The sequence below is a fragment of the Eucalyptus grandis genome, chromosome 7 (genome assembly GCF_016545825.1).
Source record: "Eucalyptus grandis isolate ANBG69807.140 chromosome 7, ASM1654582v1, whole genome shotgun sequence".
Lineage (NCBI taxonomy): Eukaryota > Viridiplantae > Streptophyta > Magnoliopsida > Myrtales > Myrtaceae > Eucalyptus > Eucalyptus grandis.
Genome location: NC_052618.1, coordinates 5,170,097 through 5,174,506, shown reverse-complemented (window position 1 = coordinate 5,174,506; position 4,410 = coordinate 5,170,097).

The following is a 4,410-nucleotide window of genomic DNA, read 5'->3' as shown; positions in this document are numbered from 1 at the left end:
ACCAAAGTCTTGCTCTCGAGGGCGTCGGCTAGAAGTCAGCAATTGGCCTCGAGGAGGGGCGAGCAACACTCCACCCAAATAGCTTCTAGCTTTCTCCCTAATAGTCTCCTTCTCTCAAGCTCGCTCCCCGCTGGTTTTTTTTTGGGTTGCTGTTTTCCTCTCGATTCCGCTCCGCCCTGCTCTCTGCTGCCCTCCTTCGGTCTTATACTTCTGTCTTTCCTTTTTCTGCAGGTATTCCGAGCGAAGACCTCCTGCCGTGCCGGCTGGTCGATCGGTCTGCTTCCCCGACCCGCGGATCGCGCCGAAAGCCCTGCCATGCCGATCCTCTGCCTTTGCCCCCTCTTTTCTTCCCGTTTCTTTCCTTTTTGCTCTCTTTTTTTTTTCTTTTTCTGCAGGAACTTGCGCGAAGACTACGGCCGAGCCAGTTGCCGGCCGAGTGCTCCCGACTTGCGGATCATGCCGCTCGCCTGCCACACCGATCCTCTGCCGCCCCTGTTCTCGCTGCCCTCCTGCTGCTCTGTCTTCTGCAAGTCTTCGAGCGAAGACCAGCGGAAGAAAAGAAAAAGGGGCTGGGCCGGTCGAAAGGGAAAGGAGATTGGGCCAGGCCCAGTGCGAGGGGAAGAAAAGAGAGGGGGTCGGGCCATGGTCGAATCCGGCCCGACCCGACCATTTTCGTTTTTTTTTTTTAATTTCGATTTTTTTTCGAAATTTTTTTAACTCTTTTTTTTTTTATAATAACCCTTTTTGTGTCTAATTCCTAACCTTTAACACTACTTTAAATTAATTAATTTAGGTGAAATTTAGGTGTCAATAATCTTCATCTTCTAGAATTGCCTCATTTATGACTATGAAGTTGCCCAATTGTCCATAGACAATAGCATTTTTAGGAGCATTTCATAGCTTTTACTAAGTTCGGGCAACCTTTCAACATAATTCTATATAAAGGACAGGCAAAATAAATCTAAAAGTGAAATCGATATGGAATAGCTTCTACCATTGACGTGTGTTTTTAAAAGGGCGATCAACTTTAGGAGTCAATAGGTGATGTTTGCAATTCAATTGTTTTACTAGGCCCTCCAATTGTATTTTTCTGCACTGTAATTTCACTGTATGTTTTATAAGGCAGCCCATATTCAGCATTCTTTAGAAGCCCATATTTGGCCTTTTTCCTTTTAACACAAGGCGACTATGATTGGCCAGTGTCTTCATTACATATTACAAAATATTAACCGTTTCACCAAATCTAAATTGCCATGTGGCAATATCATACTCATTAATCACCATAGCCCTCTTATTATAAATAAATAAAAATTATATAAGGGTTTTTAAGGAGAGACTTTGCCATTGAAGGCTCCGACATTGAATACTACCTAGAGATAGAGCTAAGCTCGAAGGGCTTTGGGTGGGCTTAAGCAGGACCTTTTCATTATAAAGTCCGGCCTAGCAACTTCGCACGTAATTTTTTCTTTTCGTTATGTCTAGGCATTTGAGGCCTCACAGGCTCTTGCCAAAATTCAGAATCTAGGCCTCCAGCTTAAAATCTTTGGGTCATATTAACAAGCACTTTTTCCATTCGAATAGAGAAATATTCAATGATATAAAAGCACCACGTATAACGTGGCGCACGTTTGTCCAGCTGGATCCACTTACCACTTGACAAGTGGCAATTAAATAAAAGTAAAATTTCTGACCTCCTATGGGATCATAAACGTCGAGCAGCTTTTGGGAAAATTTTAAACACCTTCATCCTTCTCTCTTTCTCTCAGATCTTACACTTCAGACTAGAGAAAAAAAATTTCAGCTCTTACGTTGCAAAGTGCCGCTTGACCCTGCACATAGATGACCTCTATTTTCACTTTGAAGGTCACCGCTTCTAGGACCTTCATTTTGCTTTAAAGACCGCCGCTTGACTACCATGCTTCCAAGAACTCTATTTTCACTTAGAACACCGCTGCCTCGAAGATCTCCATTTTTACTTTGAAGACTGCTGCCTCGATGATCTCCATTTTTAAGAAATCCAACTGTATGTAAACCACCTTATTTTTTCAAATCAGCTTACCTCCTCGAAAACAAATTTACACTAATGTAGTTCGGCCACACCCTCTTTTCCTTGACCTTGGCAACATTACCTTGTTTTGTGCTTGCACCATGCACATGCCGTGGATATTCTGTGCACATTCTCTAGAAGGACTTCGGGTTAAAAGAATCATTGACTCAATGGGTATATGCTCAAAGCAAATACGTCAGCTTAGTGATTTTGGCGTAATTATTTGCAAAATAGCTTAGAAGTTAAGAAAGAAAAGAAAGACAAATGAATTGTATGGACGTCCTCTAATTCGAGTGTGTAGGAGGTTGAGCTCACCGTTACTAAAGACACTATCTACTGCAATTCCTTATAATTGCATCTTTGGTAAAGGGCTCACCGGTACTAAAGACGCTTATCTCCTGCGATTCGTCACAGTTGCATCTTTGGCAAAGCCCTGTACCCCTGCTCCCCAACTTCAAAACAGGTTCCACCTCCATTTTGAAAAATTACCATTCCAAATTCTAACTAAAAACCGCTTTGACTTCCAGTTTGTAAAATTATCGGTCCTACTCATTGCCCTCTTCGTTTCGTTCCAAGTTCTAAACCAGAAGTTGAACAAACGAAGCTCTCTACTCAGATGACGAACTCAACTCCTCCTTGGCAACGCTCCTCGCTTCATGCAAACCTTAGGATAAGGGTAAATTGCTGACCTAGGGTTTCACTTCTTACACATTCGAGTTTGTCTTACCGCGTGCCTTTTGTTCGAGAACGTATACAGGAAATGAAACTAAAAATGGCAATACTGGAATGTGTTTTTTATCAGCATTTTGATCGAGCAATTGTTCTGTCTGTGGGGAACGATGGATTCATCCTCATGGTGTAGATGGGTTGTGTTACGGCACTCTTGTGTTTGAGCGACTATTGTGTCTATTTGTTTGACAATGTATTTCGTTCTAGAATGGCCTAGGTAGTGTCCGACGTGCTGTCCTTTTCGTTTGTCTATCTATGTTATATATTTGATTTGGTATTTCTTGGCTATTGAAAAATACACAACTATTCGATATTGAGATCCTAGCGCACAAGAGAAGTGGCGAAGTGTCTGAAAACTTTGTCACTAGCAACTCATTCTTGAAGATCGTCTACTTCACCTTCGATTCGTGTTGATCATAAATCTACCAAAGGGGCCACCACACATATGATCAAGTTAATTTTTTCTCGTTTTTGGCATTTTCCTTTAATTTTTCATTCGCATTGTGTATTTTTATATATTCTCATTATATATTAGGTAAAAAGTCCTAAACTTTTTTTGGTACCGATTTAGTCTTAAACATTTTTACGTTGTGCCATTTCAGTCCTTTTCGACCAATTTTCGTCGGATTTTGCTTACTGGATGCCAGCCGGCTGACGTAGCCTGATTGCCGTTGACGTTAACAATTTTTAATAATATTTTAATATTTTTTATTTTTATTTATTTTTTTATTCTCCTCTTTTTCCTCCGGCCGGTAACTGGACTTCAGCGACTAGCTAGAGGGGACGGCCGATGAGGTCGTCCTCGACCTCGCCGACCACCTCGCTTGTGGCCGCGAGAGTGGCCTCGCCTAGGCAGCGAGGCTCAACCTCGCCGAACCCAGCGAGGCGAGCCTCACTCGCCCGACACAAGGCCGCCCTCGAGGCCTAGGCGGTGAGGCTCGCCCTCGAGGCCTAGGCGGTGAGGCTCGCCCTCGTTAGATCTAGCTAGGGTTGAGCCTCGCCTATGGTCGACGAGGGCAAGCCCCGCCAGCTCAATGCAAGGCCAACTCAAGGCCGCCTCCTCGCGCTAAGCTAGCGAGGCTCGCCCTCGCCACCTAGGATTCAAGGGCGGCCTCATGCCGGGTGGGCGAGGCTTGCCCTCTTCGAATCTGGCGAGGTCAAGCCTTGTTGGCCATGGGCAAGCCTTGTTGGCCATGGTCGAGGCTTTCAACATAATTTATTGTGCATAATAAATTTGCTCCATTTTTTTTGGTAAAGACTAGACATTCTTCTTCAAACTACTACTTTTAGTGAGTTATTCCATTATGATTTAAGTTAAGATTATATAATCTAGTTGGTTGCTTGCACAGTATGGTTGAGATTATAAAATCTATTTTTAATTGGAAGCTTCATGCACGAAGCATGAGCATCGTGCATGAACGATGCACGAAGCAGGAGCATCGTGCATGAACGGTTTAACCGTTTCATGCACGATTCGTGCATGAAACGGATTCGTGCATGAAACGGTCAAACCGTTCATGCACGACCGTGCTTCGACAGATGGGGATCAGCAGCGGTTGCTGATCCCGTGAAAAACCGTCCAAGAAATGCCGTAAAGGGGTTGAAAAATAGAACGAAGAGGATGGGTGCTCGGT